The sequence below is a fragment of the Scardinius erythrophthalmus genome (genome assembly GCF_964197995.2).
Source record: "Scardinius erythrophthalmus genome assembly, chromosome: 2".
Taxonomy (NCBI): domain Eukaryota; kingdom Metazoa; phylum Chordata; class Actinopteri; order Cypriniformes; family Leuciscidae; genus Scardinius; species Scardinius erythrophthalmus.
The window spans coordinates 5,195,448-5,216,625 of NC_138222.1; the positions used below are offsets into that span (position 1 = coordinate 5,195,448).

The 21,178-nt window shown below is 37.7% G+C and overlaps 2 protein-coding genes across 5 annotated transcripts in view; both read left to right on the forward strand.

Annotated features, from left to right (window-relative positions):
* The window catches only part of LOC308687271 (apoptosis regulator BAX), a 423,052-nt gene that overhangs the window by 63,076 nt on the left and 338,798 nt on the right, over window positions 1–21,178 (forward strand). The window lies entirely within an intron of this gene.
* neo1a (neogenin 1a) overlaps window positions 1–21,178 on the forward strand; it is a 172,593-nt gene that overhangs the window by 38,999 nt on the left and 112,416 nt on the right. The gene's annotated exons all lie outside the window — the stretch shown is intronic.

The following is a 21,178-nucleotide window of genomic DNA, read 5'->3' on the forward strand; positions in this document are numbered from 1 at the left end:
GCTCTGTTAGTGCGGATCATTTGAATAAGTGTGAACATCTGAACCCTGGTACGCAACAAACAAGTGAACCGACACCCCTGAAAAGATGGGTCTCGTTCGCGTCCAAAGAAACTCTGGTGCGGTTCGACTTAAATATGAACGCAACAGGGACCAAAGACATCTAATCAAACCACATCCAAACGAGGACACAGTGCTCACAATTCTCTTTGAGCTACATTGCCCATTACAGTTCCTTTCAAATTTTGTATAGTGAGTGTGTAGCACCCAGGTATGTGCAATTTGTCATAATGTCAATCAATCATCGTCACAGTTAAAATCCTCCACATTCAATTTAATTTAATTTCCTAATTCAAATTAATTTAATTTCCTACCTTATCGCAGAGAAATGTAGAAGCATGTTGATCTGCCAGTTGTGGGTCTTTCATGCGGAGTCTCCCCTCGTGTGTTTGCATAATGATGCATTTACAAGTTAATGACCCAGCGTATCTTTATATAAGTATATTCACACTCATATTCTTTACTTTCCTGTAGCTCAAACAGTAGAGCGTTGGCGCTTGCAACGCCAAGGTCATGGGTTCGATTCCCAGGGAAAGCAAGACCTGATGAGAATGTAAATGTGTACCTTGAAATGCAATGCAAGTGGCTTTGAATAAAAGCTTCTGCCAAATCCATAAATGTAAATGTACTTAACCATTGGTCTCGCACATCTGCCATGTTTGTAGTTTTTTTTTTACTTTTTATTTGTAGTTCTAATCGAATGCTCGTCCAACACGCAATGGGTTGTGGGTAATATTATCCGTTAGAGAGTGCACGGATCTACACTTCAGATTTCGGATTCTAACCGGAAACAGTAGACCATCCAGGTATTTTTGTAATAATATGATTTGGGACACGCTAATTCTAATTTCAAATACTATTTAGGACGGATAGTATGCGAATTGGGACACTGCAACAGTCTTTGCTATTTGATAATTGCTTTAAGCCACAAGGCCCATATATAAGCCAACATTTTTTAAATATCGGCATTGGAATCGTCATATGTCGGAAGCGGGACTTTTATTTTGACAGCACTGAGAACGGCAGCGCCTGAACACACAGTGCTCCAACTCTCCATCTTCATTAGTTGTTTATCAGTCCTATCTTATACGTTATTATATACAATGTTAAACAAAGAAAGTAAGTGTTATACAAAAAAAGTGTTATAGTATTAATAATAAAAACGCAAAAACAATCATGTCATTTTCACTTTGTGTTGTATGTAAAATTAGTGTTTCCTTGTTTTTATTTAAAAAAAAAAAAGATTTCCATTACCAGAGTGTTTATTTCTTTTTATTCTCATTTTTTTAACTATTTCTTTATTTGCGAAAAATACTGTAATATGATTACATAATATTGTACAGATTTTTGAACTAATTTTCAAATGATTTATTTGTTATCTACTAAATATTAAGTAAAAATAAACTAAATATAAATATATCAGCCACCTTGCTCTAAGATATCGGGCATTAAAAAAATCAATATCGTTTGACAACTAATAATGACAGACAATTTATTTGTTTATTCCATATGTTCTAGTCTTGAAACAGAAATGTCCAGGCAAATCCATTTCCAACCTTTGATCAGTTAAAGAGATACTCTCGAAGTTTGTATTCTCACTCAGTCTTTTAAAGCGAAATCCCAGGAAAATCCCAGCAAAACTGTAGCCTAAACGCTTGTTGCACTGCTGTATGTGGGATCAGGTCTGTGCTCTCTGACCTCATCCGATCATCATCATCACTAAAAGGCTGTCGCTGGCTCTGCTTTTTGTCTCTGAAATCCCAGGCATTAGTTCATGTAAATTGAACGAGCGCCGCTGTATGTTTATGTGGCACTGGAGAGAAGCAGGCACACGGTTTTACTCCATCACCACCAGGTCTGTGCGTGTAAACAAGTGTAGTCGGCACGCAGACGTGGCGTCTATCTCTAACCTGCTGCGGGTCCGCATGAATAATTAATCACACTCTCTTAGCATGATGGAGGAGACGTCAAGGCCTGCGGGGAAAGGCACTCCAGCTGGGAAAAGAGGCGGTCTTATGATTAAATATAAAAATGGTTTGTTGCTGTTCATAGCATTGTTGTTTTTCCGGACTCGTCATTTGTTTTTGCGTTTCCTTTACAGATTTGTTCTTTTGTCATTTCGTCCTGAATTACAGAGAAGAGACCTCAATTTCTCTCTATAAACTTGAATAGCCTCTCCTCCTCATGGGTTAGTTGGGATATAATGAGTAATTGGCACAAGACAAACACAGCATAAGTTGCTCTTGCTCTGTGTTCGAGGGCTTAAAGTTGCAGGCATTTTAAATAGCTCTGCTCTCCACCAATCAGAAACAGTGTATTTATACTTTCACGAGAGTGGAGAGCCATGAAAGCAGATGCACACAACATAAAAATAGGCTTGTAAAGGGTATGAAGGGTTCACGGCCAGAGAACCCTTGTGTTTAGAGGGAAGGACTCTGTGAAAACACAAATAATTACCCAGCTTCAGCCTGAGTGTCTCTTTTCCAGACACACACACACACACACACACAAACCAACAGGCAAACACAGCTGCGTGCGGGGAACGGTCTGTGTGACCTTCCACTCTTTTCCAGCGTTGAAGAGGCTGGCACAGCCCAAACCGGCAGCCATGCTGGAGTGACTCTCTCTCTCTGACTGTCCAAACCACGCTCATCTCTGTCCTCCTTCCACTGTTTACCTCACGCTCCTGAAAATCTGCTCTCGGTGGATTCTGCTCTGTGCTGTCTGAGTTAAAAATGCTGACAAGAACCAAACAAATATACTTTGAAAAAAAAAATCATGTTTTTAGACGTATGATTGCAAAATTACTGGCTGTGAACACGTAATATTGACCTATTTTAGTATATTTAATATTAAATATAATATTAATATTAAAGATTATAAATACAAATAAGCTTTAATATTAATATTATATTAATGTCTCCCTCCTAATATTAATATATATATTAATATTAAAGCTTATAAATATGAATAAATAACTATATATATATATAAGCTTTAATATTATAAGCTTTTATGTTTTCAATTTTTATATTTGATTTATTTTTATTTAATTTTTATTTTAGTAATTTTACTACTAGTTTAAGTTTTTATAAATGTTTTTTAATAGTTTTAGATGTTAATGATAACAACATTGATATAGACTTCCAATGGTACTATTCCAATTTTTTTTTATGACTAAAATATGTTTTCTTGCATATGTATGTGTTTTCCCATCATTTATTTTTAAAACTAAAATTAATTTCTATTTTTTTTTTTTTGGCCATAAAGTCAAAATTATCAGATTGATACAACTGTCATGCTATCATAATGAAAAGAAAAAGAAAAGAAAAGAATGACATTTATTGAAAAGAAAACCTCAAGTAGTTTCATGCAAAATAATTACATTTCTTTGGAATATATTGAAAAAAAAATGTGTCTACCAAATCTAAGTCACATGGTGCAACCAACATACAGAAAAAGGGAATTATACCATAGAGACAGACCGTTAGGAACATATGAAGTTCAATAAGTCTCATTAATCAGAAAATTAGCTTTTTTTATGATAAGGCGATGTTAGTTTATGTTGATTCTCCTGGATGCTGTATTTGTGGAGCGTGTCCTTCAAGGTGGGATGAATTGCCCTCACTGACTTTGATAAGGCGGCTTTAGATCTTAGCAGGGAATGGATTTATTGAGCGATGCTCGTGTATTGATGGACAGCTTTGCTCTGCACATGCAGAAGAGATGTGGCTATCAAGGCTATGTATAATGAATACAGAGAAATGGCAAGCTTCACAGTGTCTGTCAAATGTCTCCCTCTTTCTCAAACGTGTTCTGCTCTCGCCACATCTGCCTTTTCAATGGGGGAAATGAGCAGAACTGGGGTCTAATGCAGTGCCTTGCATGTCAGCTCTGTCTTTGCATTTATTGGTTTGATTAAATGTTGCTGAAAGCACCTGAAAGTCCTTGTACAGCAGCAAATGTAGCCCTTTCAAATGGAATATTAATTATTCATCATATCCACCCTATATATGATGTATGGAGAATATTAAATACCTCTAGCCCTCCATTTATTTATAGATTTTTCTGCTTTCAACAGGATTGCATCTTCCAGGTCGCAGATATTGTGAAGGGAGGAAGCAAAACTTCATTTGTTTTAGTGCTGACACACATTGAGCCTTGGTGCTCATGTGAACAATGAGAGTTTAAATCCGGCTCGCAACATATTCTTCCCCATCATTTTCTGTTCTGTTGCTCACTATATCTATCTATAAAAGTGTCAAATTAGGTGTATCAACTGTAATCATGGTATCTGCACGTATTGTGCAAACTAGGCATATACAGTGTACAGTTCCTCGGGCATCTCTGTGTGTCTTGTGTAGATATTCTTGAGTAGGCTTTGAGCTTTTGTGCATGTCATGGCCTGAAGATAAGACTGCTTTTTTGATGGCATCTGTGTCAAGAGCTTCAGCATGTTCCTTCCTGTGTTTATGAGAGAGGCGCTGAGATGACAACGAGTAGATAGAGGAGAGAAAGATAGATCCCTCATCTCAGTCACTTCAAGTAAATCCCCCTCCAGCGTGCAAACACACAGAGCTGCAGCCGTGTCTCTTAAGACTTGACATTTCTGTTATACGAACTGTATCTGGTGATGCTAATAACAGTAGATTCAGACATTTAACATTGGTACAAACATACTATATCGATGAACCACGTTTTTACCTAGTACAATGGCCTATATCCGAATACAGATGTTCCAGTCATGCAAACTTTACATGCCTGTCTGGTGGTTTTAAAGGCATGTTCACACTAAGACAAATATTTGGTGCGAAAATTGAGAGTGATTGAAATTTTAATTTTGAATGAATGGTCTGTTCTGACAAGCGCAAACATTCTCCTTTATTAATGAAGAAGTGTTTGAATCTCTAATCGAATGCAAAGAAAACTGGGCAACCAATAAGATTCACTCCTTGGTCACATGATGGCTCACAGTGATGGAGATCACAAACAGAATATTTTGCTTTAACAGAAGAATACGGAAACATCTGAAACGTCAAAACAATCGATCTTAGATCCACGGTTTTAGTCCTACATGACAGCGATTCGGCTCGATGACTGATAAACCTTTGACATGTACGATAATGGCAAACATTCAGATAAAGCAGTTGTCATGTATAGATATGAAACGGCTTCACAAACAGTCTTTTCAACCACACAATAGAATTTTTTCTGTTAAATATTTTCTGTTAAATATTAGCACATAAATACTGGGATTAAAGTTTATATAAACACTGAAAAATAGAGTAAATAATTTTTTGAAGGTAACGTAGCGCTTCAAATACAGATTGTATCAATTACACCGTTACACCAGTAGGTGGCGACAAGTGATTGTTAAAAATTCTATTTGTCATTGAATCATTCATTCAAGAGATTTGTTCAAAAGCATTGATTCATTCAGTAATGAAACAAGTGAAGTCTTTATGAGTGAGTCATTGAATCATTAATTTAAAAAATGTAGTTTTTTAACATTTTAAATAGACTGCAGCAATTAACATTTAGTCCGAATCTCTAATAAATTACATGTTATTTTGTTTAGTTGTCTTAGATCTTAGCACGCGTCACAACTCATTTCGCCATTTCTACATCATTGTACGTGAAGAAAATCAGTTTCGTGTTTCAATCTGATCAAGTGTTTACATGTCCTCTCGATCGGATTTAGAAATAACCGCTTTCAATCCGAATTAAATTTTAATCGGATTTGGCCAATTCATTCAGATTGACGTGGTTACATGTGACTTATTTTATTCCGACTGTGCTACTAGTGCAATTACAATCGGATTATTAGGGTCCTTGTAAGTGCAGTTACTGTATTGGTCCAAGCTATTCTAGATGTCGTTTAACCAAGTAGAGCAGGTTTGTCCAAACTCGTCCTGGATGGCCACTGTCCTGCAGAGTTTAGCTCCTACGTGCCTCAACACAACACACCTGGCTGGAAGTTTCTAGCATCCCTAGTAAGACCTTGATTAGCTGGTTCAGGTGTTTAATGGGGTTGGTGCTAAACTTTCCAGGAACAGGAATAGACACACCTTGAAGTAGACCATCATGGTCAAGTTGGTTAGGACTATTTGACCACAACTAAACGGCTTGAAACTCATTAAAAATCTTTCTTTAGCAGTCCTGTAGCACAATGGTTAAACAAAGCTCTGTGGCATGAATCCATACAGAACAAAGCCAAAGAAAGGCGTGTAATAGGGAACAGAAGAGAATCGACTGCCGGACTGCCGAAAATTCCTGTGAATCTCAGTGGAACGGCAGGCCTGGCTCTTAACCAGAGGAACCGGGGAAGATTGCATCAGTTCAAATAGCTCTAACTAATTACGGCTGCTCTACTTGGATTCAGCTTACCTTATCTTCGCAGTCGTGCTTGACTTTCGGACACTTAGCCTCCTCCTTTCCCGGAAGAAGGAGCTGCTGCAACTTGGGATAATGGTGCCATCAAAGAAAGTTTACGAAACGATTACACAAGAATCCATGTGCAGTGTTTATTTGTTCCACACGGCTCACTGAGTTTTCTATTAAAATGCACAGTTCCGATCCTGGATGCTGATTGGTCAATACAGTGTTCAAGGCATTCTGCTATTTCCTAATGGAAGAATGCCATTTAATGAATTGCATCGTTTTAATGAAACATTTTGTCCAGAATATTTTTTGCTTAATGCATTAAGGCACTCGAGGCCTTTAGCCACGACTATATTCACTATACCTTATTGCTTATTTAGAGACAAATACGGGCCAATATAGTCATTGATTTTTTTTTTTTTTTTTTTTTTTTTTTTAAGCCCAACATGGATTGATTTTTGTCTTTTAGTGGAAGAACGTGTATTTCATCGAGTTAGCCTGGTTCTGGCTTTGACTCTCCTCAATGACTGCGCCATGAGAGATTAGATCAGGAGCTTGTCTCAGGAGTTTAGAGTTGTTAGTTTTAGAATTGCTCTCTAATTAAAAAGGTTTAAGAGGATCTACTGCTCACTGGCTCTGGTAATGAAGGAGTACATGGTGCCAAATAGAAAAATAACCTGTTCTAAGCTTGTGTCTGCTTTGTGTGTGTGTGTGTGAGTGTGTGAGAAAGTGGTTTATATAGTAGGCCAAAAAACAACAACAATGACAACATTTAAGGTTTAAGGGTAAGATTTTTTTTAATGTTTTTGAAAGTCAATAAATACAGTAAAACAAAAATACAGAAAAATCTGTAATATTGTGAAATATTAATACAGTTTAAAATAACTGTTTTCTATGTGAATATATTGTAAAATGTAAAAAAGAGTAATGCAGTCTTCAGAAATCCTTCTATGCTGATTTGCTGCTTAAAAATAATTGTATCCCTTAAAACTAATTTTAATCACCAAAATTACATATTTAAAAAAATATATTCATGCCTTAAAATAGCTTGAATGTAACTCGACACCCTTGCCTCATTTAGTATAAGCGGTTCTATGAATATGCAAATGAGCCCCGCCTCCACTCACTCAGCTCAGAGATCCACTCGTTGACGATCACACGTTGATCTGATTGGTTACAAGGTAGTTTGTGACGTCAGAAACACCAGCGATTGTGTTTTTGAGACTGTCTTTGGTTCACTGCAGTTTTAAGGAGAAAATACTCAGCAATGGTGTCGACTTATGAATTTGCACATGATTTGTCTTAAATCATATTAAAAACACCACATAGACATATAAACAACATTAAAAGCTTGATTTTTTACCAGAGGGGGACTTAAAAAAAAAAAAACTCAGACTTTTGAAGTGTTGGGTTTTATGGTAGCAAAGTCAGACATGGATATACAGTCGCATTAGAGAAACATTCAGACATCAGATGAAGTGTTGGAAATGACACCTAACTAAAACGCACAGCGTCTTCTATCCGGCCGATCGCTCTGTGTGCCCCGCAGAGAGAGAGAGAGAAACGAATGCAGTATGAGTTGATTTTCCTGGTTTTCGAAATTCGATGCTGCCCATTGCTTGACTTTGCAAAGCTCTGCTGGAGTATATTGATTTTTCTGGTGTGCATGTGAGGGAGGAAAAAGGAAAAAAAAAACGCTGTATTGTATTGCATTAAAAAAATCCATAGTATATCTAATTACGACCACTTCATTTTCTTTACTATTAGGACAGAAAGATAAATGTTTCTGTCCCTCCTGTATTATTTGCTCATCTGCCTCAGGCCACTGGAGATGAAGAGCACAGCACAAACTCTCTGGTTAGCAAAGTGCAACACATCACTTTCACTGTGATATGCTTGTAGAGACATGGCCAGTTTATCATTCCAGTGACAAACAGGACAATGAAGTTTCTCAATGGATGAGCAAAAGGCTTCTGCTAATAGAGAGCATGCCACTGCAAGACATACAAGACATGTCAAAAGTTTGGAAATGCAATTTTTTTTTAAAGAAGTTTTTGATTTGCTACTCAAGATTTGCTGCGCATTTCTTATTATAATGGGAATTTGTAGCATGCAAGCCATTGAAAGTGCACTACATTGACGGAGAATGCGGATGGACGTGGATGTGCACTGCCTTTTTGACTGTTTATACACTGCAAAAAAATATTTTCTTAGTATTTTTGTCTGGTTTCCAGTCCAAATATCTAAAAATTCTTAAATCGAAATGCATTTACTAGATAAGTAAAATGCCATAAGATAGTGTATCTTGTTTTTTAGAAAAGAAAAAAAAACTAAATGAAGTGAATTTTTGCTTAAAACAAGCAAAATTGTCTGCCAATGGGGTAAGAAAAATAATCTTGTTTCCGTTTGAATTAAGATTATTTTCCTTACCCCACTGACAGATAATTTAGCCTGTTTTAAAGGTCCCGTTGCATGCGATTCCATGTTTCAAACTTTAGTTAGTGTGTAATGTTGCTGTTAGAGCATAAATAATATCTGTAAAATTATAAAGCTCAAAGTTCAATGCCAAGCGAGATATTTTATTTAACAGAAGTTGACTACAAAAAACGGCTCGATTGGACTACACCCCTCTACATCCTGCATTAGTGACATCACCAGAACCGTTTCTTGACTAACCTCCGCCCACAGGAATGCTCCCTCAACTCTACTGGCTAACGTTACTTGCACACTTCTTATAACTTAGCCTACTGTGTTTACTCAGCTCTTACGGTGATTTTCTGAAGTAAAACTGACGCTTCATCTTTTGTGTGATGTACAATAAACTTTATTAAACTCATCAGTACATGTTTGATCATCATTCAGACAGCAGACTTGTAGGCTATTATTAATAAATAATGGATACATAGCCTACAAGCAGATGACAAATACGTTATAATAACCGTAATTAAACTACTAAACCATACCTGTTTCATCTCTATACAGCAATCTGACTCTGTAGGCATTATTGTCCGACTCGAAATGAACGCCGTTACTGAGAGTTTCTGATATTATCATCATTCCGTGAGATGAATTTGTCCTGACAGACTGAGCACGAGCTCATGAAGCTCCGCCCCCTGTGTCGTCCAGCAGCACCTCATTTGCATTTAAAGGGGACATATTGAAACGGCTCGTTTTTCTGAGCCCCAAAAAATGTCAATTTAAACATGCTGTAAAAAATGATCTGTTGGGTATTTTGAGCTCAAACTTCACATACACACTCTGGGGACATCAGAGACTTATTTTACATCTTGTGAAAAGGGGCATAGAACGGGACCTTTAAGCAAAAACCCAGAAAACAAGACACAATATCTAATGGCATTTTACTCACCTTGTAAATGCATCTTGATTTAAGAATTTTTTGTTATTTGGACTGGAAACGAGACAAAAATACTGAGTAAGAAAACCATTTTTTGGAGCAGACAGTGTGCGCGGACTATTCCGATGATGAGAATCCTGTCTTGCAGTCTGTGAGCTAAGGGAAGTGTACTTTCGGCATGATCCCTACAGTGAGGATGGAGTAGACAGCCCATCATTAGGTCACTGCACTCCTACAAACCCCCCTCTCAGTGTCTGGTGGTCCTGCCGCAAGAGGTGCCATTATTTATTGATAGAATTTGTCTATCCATGGTGTGTCATATTGCTGTAAATTCATCTGGTTCACTCTTAATGCATTCAAACTTATTGCACACAAGCCTCAGTATTTAACACATGTGCTTGACGTCCCAAAAAGGTGCAATGCATTTTCTTAGACTATGTTGCATAGTTGTGTCTCTAGTCACTTTCTGCTTCGTATCATTTGCTGAGATTAAAAGGTGAAGACTCTTTTTTTCAGTCCTCTTTGACTGTGTCCTTGTGTCTGTACTGCTTTGATGATGGAGGGAGATCGAGTTTCAATCAGTGTGTTTAATTACTGTGTCCATCTGAGGTGAGAGGTTCGGAGTGCAGCGAAGCATTCCTGGAGCCGGGAAATTACTTGTGTGCTCCGGGGATTCGCTATCTGCTAGAGACAGCTCGCCGACTCCCAATATCAGATTCGTATCGTCTTATTTTCATTCATTTGCTGCTGGAAGGCTTTTCTGCGGCACATGGACTTCCCTGCCCTTCCCCCGTTTGAGCTGCACCTTTGTGGGGTTTCCATCTGCATGTGTCTGTTACATGGTCGTACTTTCAGGTGGGGCCGTGACACACCAAGTCCACTGTTAGCCAATGTGAGCGTCTGTCGGTCTGGTCCCCTCTGTGACAGTTCGGCCGATTCAGTATGTTGGATCAGTGTCTTGGCCGTTGGTAAGAGAGATCCCTCTGGGGTGCGTTTCTCATCCAACGACGTAACTCGCTGCCTAAAGGTGCTCTAAGCGATGTCACGCGTTTTTTAGGCTGAAACTTTTTTTGTCACATACAGCAAACATCTCCTCACTATCCGCTAGCTGCCTGTCCCCTGAACACACTGTTTAAAAACACAGTGTTTGTAGACAACACAAACAAACTGGCCCAGCCTGGACCACGAAACATAACAAACATTGTTCCAGCCAATAACCGACAAGAATGATTTGGGGGGGGGGGGGGTTAGTGCACGTGCACATGAAGGGGGGTGTGGAGGAGAGGGAAGCATGAAGAGGGAAGTTAGCTTGAGGAGAGATGTCCTAGACAACGACTGACGTTAGCTTTATATTCTCTGATATATATTGAATTTTGATGTGGCCGACACACGACCAAAGAGACGACGTTCCGATGAACAAATAGCAAAGAAGAGGGAAAAGGAACGCGCAAAGTCCTGAATTTACACCGGAAAAGTTTGTTTCTGTTTCAGGAAACACTGAAGGGAGTGGGAGGGGACGGGATGAGGAGGAGGGAGGGTCGAGCTAACCTCCATTTTGTTTGACAATACTTCGAACGTCAACGAGAAGTGACGTCACCCAACATCGCTTAGAGCACCTTTAACTTTCATACGATGCATCGTTGAAGAAATCAACTAGCTAGTCACGACTGTTCACAACTAGAAACCATAATGTCGCAAATTGGTCGTTCAACCACATCGGTTTGAAATCGAATTAACGCTAGATGTTTTGCTATAAATTACGGACACAGCATCGGAGGACTATTTCAGATTTTTCTGTTATTTTGCTTTATTTCCAGGTTCAATCATAGGCTTGTTCTTACGTAGTAGAGCACATTCACACATGCTTTAAATCTCTTGACAAACTAAAAGACGTAAATGACATTTGTATGTATGCTATAAAAGACATAGATTGTACTGAATGTCAGCTTGCTTATATTTGGCTTATTTAGTCCACATGTCATGAAAACCAGAAACCATGCTTCGTTCCAAACACACAACTTTGCGATGCTGTTTGCGAATGCTCAAATGAACACACAATGCTTTCGGGGAAACGCACCCTGGTCGGCTGTTCAGTTTAGCGAACGAGTCAGTGCATGAGAATAAAAGTGAAAGTGATGACAGCGAGCGAGCAAAGAAGTCAAGACGGCACAGACAGAAGGCTGTATAATTTTACCACATCTGACCTGAGCATTGCAATATTTAGTTTTGTGGCACATCCCTAATCCACAGGACTGTAGGGTATCCCGATTGTCATTTTATGATTTATGCTTCACCGGTGCAAACTCCACAGTGGACTATTACCCAGTTGCCCATGTGGCAAAGTGTAGCCTCGGAGGGGAACCACATGAGCTGAGGTTGCGATTTGGGGCAGGGCCTAAATTGAGTCTCTTGTGCATTTCACATGAAGAACACTATAGTTGTCGTCTTTGTAGAGCGTTTCTAAGTAAGTCACTTGTAATGTTCATTTAAGGTTACAATAGCAACGTGACTAGCTATGTTCTGGAATAATGCTATTAGTATTATTTTGGATGTCATATCTAATTTAGCTTGCATTACAGTTTCTCTCCAGTCCTATATAACGTGTGCTTTTCACCTTATGTTATAAAGATATGTTGCATAGAAGCTTGTAATACTAACATTTCCAAATTGATTTTTTTTTTCTTTTTTTTTTTTCGAGAGCTTAAATATCATGATAGTTAACTCTGTGGTTTGCTAAACCAAAAATTAAACATGTAAAGAAATAGTCTGGCAAAAACATTCAAATGACGTCATTTACTCGTTCCAAACCCGTAGGACTTTCTTTCTTCCCTGGAACGCAAAAGGAGGTATTTTGCAGAATGTCCAAGATGCTCATTTCCGTACAATGAAAGAGGACTATGATTTGTACCGCCAAGCACTAAATAGGAGGAAAAAAGCACCTTTAAGGCTCAGAAAGTTGTCTGTGTGACTTTAGCATGGATTAAAAACTTCTTTTGTGTTTCACAGAAGGAAAATCACAAGGGATTGACTTGAGGGTGGGTAAATGATGACAGAATTCACATTTTTGGGTGAACCATGCTTTCACCTTAAAGGAATATTTCACCAAAAAAAAAAAAAAATTCTATGCTCATTTATTCTCCTCATATCCTCATATGAGGATATTTATATATCTGTAAGCCTCATGTCGTTCCAAACCTGTATGACGGACTTTCTTCTGTGGAACATTATAGAAAATACGGCGAGGTTGAGTAAATCAGTGATGGCAGAATTAATATTTGGGGTGGACTATCCGTTATATATATGTATATATTTTATTATATAATTTATAAAGGATATATATATAATTGATAAAGGAATTGTTTTTAATAGGACTTTAATGATACACTAAAGCAAACCACAGCAGCAAAAGAAAGGTGTTGTCTTTTGTTTCACTGGTCTATCAGAGTCTAAATTAATTAGGCTAAATATCTCGTAATTCTGCTAAATACGGTAGCAGAGGGACAGAATTGGCTTAAGCTTGAGCTCAGGATTTTTTAATCCTTGGAAATGCTCCCTGGCAGGAGAAAGAAGGGTAGCTTGAGGTGTTTCGAGTTGCGAAAATTGTATCCTTTCCGCCTGTGTTCTGCCAACTGAGCGTGTGCCAAACTAATAAAGGAGGCCTACCAATCATTTTGTACAGCCGTTAAACCTTGGACCCTTGTTGAGAGGGCAAAGCCACTATCTGAACATCCAGACTGTGGGGTGAGGGGTCCTGAGTGGGAGAGAAGCCTTTGTTCCTATAGATGAAGTGGGCATCTGTGAAACGCAGAACCGGAAGTGAGTGAGTTCTGAAGACAATACAGAAGGCAGCATTCACTGTGCAATCCTTTATTCTGTGGTGACAGTGACCTTTAAAAATGGCTCATCTTCCCCAGCCCACTATTATCACTGCAGTCTAACCTTTCTAAGATTTGAGAAGAGGTCAGCTTTTAAATAGCCAAACAATAAAACATGACTCATTTAAATGGGTCAATAAACCCTAAAGTATACTTGATACAAGCCGACTACCAGAGAGTAAAACTTCTGTCAATATTCAGCATGAAACTGGGTGCAATTTACTCTATGTAATACAAAGAATATTTTAAGATTACATTTTTAGCCAATAATCAATAGAAATTATATTTTAGTTCTCATTGAGAAATTTAAACCTACTTTTGGACAATTGCACCAATTTTCCTCCAATTTCTCATTACGGTAATTAATCCACACGTAATTCTTGTTTATAATTTCATTTATATTATTTATAGCAATGCATACAGTATTATATACTTTTGTTTTGTTTTGTTTAAATCAGCATGAATCAAAAGCAGTACAAGAAATGTGACCATGATATATAAAGGTATATTTTTAAATAATACAGAACTAACAGTCTTTTTTAAAAAAGTATTTGATTTATTTAAAAAAATAAAAAACAATTAAAAAGAAACAATATATATATTTTTGCATTAATGTAGTAAAAATTGATCTTAACTGTGAAGGTCTTTGAAAAAAATATTTTAATTATTTTTGATTGATTTTGGGGGGTGAAATGTGATCTAGGCAATAGGCATGTGATGAACTGGTTTCCTGAAATTCACCTAGTTGCCGCTAAAGGACAAAGAATATCTTAAGATTGTAAATTTTTCAGCATTTCATTCCAAGGTGCCCTTAAGGAACAGTGCTAAATCTGTTTTTATCTTCCTGAATATGAGTAATATGTGTTTTTTTTATATGAGAATGAGGCCCAGATTCAGCTTTCAGCTCATGATCATCATAAAGCACACATGGAGAGAAGAGTTTATTACACTTGTTTAATATGTGAGATCTCCACAGGGAAGTCCAAAAGCCAAAGTTACTCATCCTCGAGTCAGTTCTCTGACTCTCAGAGCCTCTCTGTCTCTCGCAAGCGGATCTCTGATGATTCCTCACTGTGTTCTGCAGTGACAGATGGGGAAGAAATGATGCTGGAAGATAAAGGCAAGCCTGGGGAGAAGCAGACAAACTAGAGGTGGACAAACATGAAAGGAAAGGCATTCCAGTCGGACTAATGAGCCTGAAAGGGAATGACAAAGAACTGAGATACAGAGTCTAGGAGAGTCGAGAAAGCCGCTTGATATGTTGAAAATATATCTGTACCTGCATGTGACTGGCTGTTTTTCAAAGCGCCAAGGGTTTTTGCTGTAAGTATATTTATTTAGCTGAAGGTCAAACAGCTCAGAAGCCCCTTCTACTCAATAATGCAAAGCCGCGGGGCATTTTCCCCATTGTGGATAAACTAGAAACAGAAATTCAGTTGGAAGGTGTTCTCGAATGTAATTTCCAGATGTGATCCCGTTGATTAATAGCGAAAACTGATATTTTAACTTATTACTCTTCTTTGGCTGTGGTGTAATACAATTACCTGTTTTAGTTTAGTCTCAAAGGCTGCTTTGTGTTCATTTAATGTGAGCTCTTTTATTCTGGGGTTTTGTTTTGATTATATGTTTTTGTGGACTTCCCATAATGCTTTCTGGAAATGACCCGAGCCTTATTAAGAGGCGATCTGGAGGTAAAGTGGTCTTTGGTCGCTCTGCTGTTTCTGTGGAAAATGGAGGTTGTGTACAGGACCTGATTGGCACAGCTCAGTCTTTGTGTGAGAGCCAATGGAGACCATGTGGCTTCCTGTTGTGAAGAAACCAGGTACAGGGGGTCTTTGTTTTGGAATAACTTCTCTTCTGTATGTCCCTATGTGGATATTTCACTCAGAACACATTAGCAGTGTGTAATTTCTCATAATATAACATGATAATATTAAGAAGTTATCTTTAAAGGGTTAGTTTACCCAAAAATTCAGTCATTAATGCCTCACCCTCATTTCTTTCCAAACCCGCAAGACTTTCATTCATCTTTGGAACACAAATGAAGATATTTTTGATGAAATCTGAGAGCGTTCTGTCCGTCCATTGACAGCTACGCAACTACCACTTTGATGCTTCAAAAAGTTCATAAAGAGATCATAAAACCAATTAATGACAGAATTTTTATTTTTTGGACGTGTTAGCTTTCCTGACCTGAGATCTCTTAAAAATATTATAGTCACAGTTATACTTGGTGATTATGAAGAGCTCTCTATATCTATCTTACTCATCCGTCCTCAACAGCCTGACAGACACTTTATAGAGGCGAAAGGTTTTGAATGAGGCACAAGACAAACCATTTTTTTTTTTTTTTTTTTTTATCTGCCTGGCTTCAGAAATTTCTACTGTCGGGAGCTGTAGATTTAAAGTCCTCTTTGGATGTGGAATAAAATGGATTTCACAAGACTAGGGACGGGGGTAACGGCTCATACTTATCAAACAGACAACCTCATTTTCTCTTGGTTCCCTGCCCTGGACTGCAGAACACATTTTGAAGTCAATGTATGCACAGTGAAAAGGAGAATAGATCAGACTTCTGTCTGTAATATGCTTCCAAAGATCACTCTATTTAGTCACTAACAAAAACATGTGCTGGTACAACCATGTGTTTTCGACAAGTACCATGGTAGGAAAATGGTATTCTTTTAGTACATGTGCATTAATTGCCATTTCCAAACTTTGTGTTTGGATAGAAATTCATCCATTTAACATATTTCCTCTTAGCATGAGGAGATTAATTGTGCCATATACTGGGCTTGACAAGTTCAAAATCGTTGAGGTGGTTATATTAGTGGGTAACCATTTTAGAAATATTCCAGCAGGGATGGTCAAGGTTGTTCTTTCTCTTTTTTTTTTCATTATTCATCATTTATGTGACAACATTCCTGTGGAAATCCAATATTCTTCTGACCTGCTTAGTATTTAAAATGATTCACAGCCAAAAATATCTAACATGAATTTCAAGTGACTCTAAAGATTGTGTAATTGGTCTACACTGCACTTTTTCCTCTGTGTTTTGAGGCCATAAAATGATAATAATTTGGTTAAATCTTGAGCATAAATATTTGAAGAATGAATGACTAATTAGAAGTGCCATGATATTTGCATGTTTGTAGAAATTCCTTGTAAAATCCAATCCAATAAACGATACTTAGAGATGCACCAATAAAGATATTTAGATATTTAATTCGTGGCTGATGTCCAGTATTATAAATCTAATGTTTTTTTTTTTTTTTACTGTTTAACTGAGTGAAATCCTGTGCTTTAGTGAAATTAAAACATTATAATGTACAGACAAAAGAAAATCATAACTGATTAGTACCATTTAAATGGATACTAAAATTCAACCTTAAATTCATCCAAATCCCATTTAAAGGTCATTGCACACTGAGTCTGATATTTTAGCATGTTAAAAAATAAATACGACCTCATCTTGTGACAATCACGTTTACACACTGCCTCCGAAACTTTCGTCCGTCATAAAAAAATTCAGATCGGGTAAAATTTTCTGCGTTTTTCGCATCTGTAGCAAGCATTTTGAGAGATGTTATGACAATTCAGAGCCACCATTGGTTCACGGAAATTGGTGGTCTTCTTTTTAATATGTGGCTCCAGTATCGCTAGCCAAGCACTGAACTGAGCCACTGACATCCTGAAGTAACCTTTGAATAGCTCAGGATTATCCCGCAGCTCCTTGTCCTCGATAAGGAGGTGGAACTCTCCTTATTCCTCTCTACGCAATCTCAGGGCTGGATGGACCCAATATTTTTCGGATTCCGGATTAAATAATACACTTCGGACTCAGTGTGCAAGGTTTCTGTGTGTGACGAATTTTTAGGATGACTTATACAAAAAAATGCATACGAAAATACATTAAGAATCCAGACCAATATACCATGCAAACAGCTTATCCACTGAGAATTCTTATATTTCTATAGCCTGAGGTAGCAGCATAAATCATTTTTCTGTGGTTTGCTTGTATGTTGAAGTAGTTGTTTTGTCCCTGATATGGCTCATTGATGTATAGCAGAACTTTAAAAGCCTAATGAACTAATGAAAATGGTTGAAAAGGAGATGTTTGTGTGTGTCAGTCTCAGCGTTACTGTGGGACTCTGGGATGCTGGGATGCATGGTCTGATCAGCAGCAGATGGTCATCAGTTGCAGCTGATGGTGAAGTGGAAGCTGAAGGAACAGCATTGCACTCCTCCTCTGTGCACGATCCAAACAGCCGCTAACATGCTAATGATTAAGTGTGCTGATCCTCTGATGCTCTGCTGCAGGGTGGCATTCCCTTCTCAACAGTGGAATACAGGCCTCTCCATCTGTGAGATCTCCCTTCATTACTGTGTAGTCACTTATGTGTTGTACTGTCTCTTATTAGAAAGTACTATGGTGGTAACATGGTATAGTGATATTATTGGATGGTTGGGGTGTAACGATACCCTCATGTCACGATACTGAACTCACGATACAACATTATTGTGATACTCCAAGACATATGATAAAAGATTAACAAAAAATGTACTGTTGATTAAAATGCTAAATTTGATATTACATTGTTGGTGTAAATGAACAGGCTTGGACTTGGTGCTGGAAACCCAAAGCACAGGACAATAGAGACACCAGAATAACAATATTGATGATTCTGAAGCTGAAAATACAGAATTATTTTAGACGAACATGTTTGCACTCTTTCACTGACTAGATATATTTAAAATAATGTCGGCCACTTTTTACCGGTAACATCAGACATTTGGCATTATCAGGACACACAGATATTCCCCCATTGCATTATTATACATTATAGTCAACATTATATATATAGTGGTTTAATGTAGTACTGACACTAAAACTGTAACTTGAATATACACAATATATATTGTCACTATCCACAATACATATTGTTGCATTTTTGTATTGGAATATATTGTGACACAATATATTGTTACACCCCTATTGAATGGTAATAGTATGGCACTTTAATTTCTTTCCCTCGTTACACACCAGAAACCTCCTACAGTTCATTTCAGTGTAAGTGCTGATGTCATTAGCAGTATGACATACTGTGCCTGAAATTCATGTAAATATTTAAATTGAACTTCTCACTCAAGTTTTATGATGATAACATAAACTGAAGCACTACACCAAGTGAAACTACTGGCCTCAGACATTTAGACACCACTGTACACCACAGTTTATTGGTCGTCTGTTATAAACACTATGAATTCTTTGTTGAAAGCTATATAACAGTTACCTCTGGACTACGAAGTGTTTGTGACCGGAAAGTTAATCTATCTTTCAGGAATTAATCTAATCCAGATGTGTTTATGCTGGAACCACCGTTGCCTCGCATCAGTCTAAAGGAAACTATTCGAGGAAAGCTTAACATTTGCCAGAGTGCAATTATCTTATATAGCAGGAGAACAGTTCGGCCAACGAAAGCAGCTGTTGTAAAGCTCTCTGTGCCGTTTCTATAGAAGTCCAAATGCGAGTCAGCACATAGACGTAAGTGCTTCGTTCCAGGAGGCCTTTCTAAATTGACAGAGGGTTGACCACTATTACTACCCATAGACCCTGAAACTGACCAACAACCCCAGACTCCATTACAGGAGACTTTAAAACTGTGTGCATTAGGAAATGTGCCTTTACTGTGTGAATGGGCCTTAGAATCGGTGCAAGAAACCCCAGTACTAAAGAGGGTGATAGTTACTTCCAAATGTCTGTGCCATTAAATAAGATATGTTATTATACAAGTAGGTAGCTTAAAACTTCAACAGTTCAGCTACATTAATCTTGTCCATAGAGTGAGTAGGACATAGGGATGCTCACTTACAACTGGGATTCGGCCTTACCATACAGAAGGCAGTTTATGCTAATGGTCCCATTGTGGTTGGGTTGCGTTAAAGGATTAGTTCACTTCAAAATGAAAATTCTGTCATAGTTTACTCACCCTCAAGTTGTTTCAAACCTGTATGAATTTATTTCTTCTGTTGAACACAAAGGACGATATTATGAACAATGTCGGTAACCAAAAAAACTATTTACGCCATTGACTTCCATAGTATTTTTTTTTTCTACTATAGAAGTCAGTGGGATTCATCAACTATTTGGTTACTGACATTCTTCAAAATATCTTCCTTTGTGTTCAACAGAAGAAATAAATTCATACAGGTTTGAAACAACTTGAGGGTGAGTAAACTATGACAGAATTTGAATTTTGAAGTGAACTAATCCTTTAAGAATTGTGCTATGACACATTTGGGAATGCATTGAGAGTGCCTACACATTAGGCACTACATCAGGGTAGCCAACCCTGCTCCTGGAGGACTACATTCCCGCAGACTTCGGTTTTGACCCTGCTCCAACACACCTGCCTGTTTTTTTTTAAGTTGCCGAGTTGGTTTCAAATCAAGCTGGAAAGCAACAAAGTGATTTGGATGATACAACTGGACCCACCACTCTAAAGTTCTCATTGGTCAATGGATGTATATCTTAAAGTGAACTGTAGTTACTCTAAAAATTCTCAACCTTTGGTTGTAGTCCTGGAGTGTTAATTTCCCCAGTGAAATATATCATTTTGCAGCATTCTTGGAAATTGCATCACCTCCCTGAAATTGATGTGTATCCTCACATTTCCACGCAAGTTGTAGAATGTAAAGTATATGATTTATCAAATGCATTGCATACTCTGGCCGTATGTGATTCCAACAGAGCTTCAGTTTCAAAACCTAAGAGTTGATGTAGGGCGACCTCATTAGCAGTGAGCCCAGACATAAACCCTTGAGTTAAAATGGCAGAATGATGACTTTTGGTTCTTGTGCTGGCCCAAGTCTTGCCAGCTCTTTGTAGACTCGCCATAAGCCAGTCTCGACCGCTTTTTAGCTATATTTAGCATTCAACTCATCACTTTGTGCAGCGTTTAAAAAAAGCCTTAAAAACCTCATTATACATTTCCCATCCAAGAAGTACAAATGATTCAAGTTATTTATCCACACAAAGTCCTGATGACTCTCGAGGCCAAGATTTGAATAATTTATGAGGACAAATGCGAAGAAATTGTGCTTAGTTTGTGCTTAGTTCCAACCCCCATTTGCTTTTAAATGAGCAACATAGGATATTCAAATGTCTCTCGATGTCCAAGGGCTCTGTTGTTAATTTACGTTTATAATTAAAATGATTTATAATGCTTTCTGGACACTAGTAATAAAGTTTTGACGTTTGAATGACTGTGTTTGGATCTCGAATGCAAGAATAAAAGAAACTGAGATAAACAAATGTTGAAATATATGAAATATTTGGAATTAAAAAGCTACGGCCCGTGTTCATCCACGCAAATGTAATTTTATTAAGCAATTATGCAGATACCGTCTGTTATTAAATTCCTAATCTCTAAACCCAAAGTTCAAGCTAATTTCAGTTCATCATATTGTGTGATGATGAGAAATCCAGTGCTGATTTGATCCTTTTCCT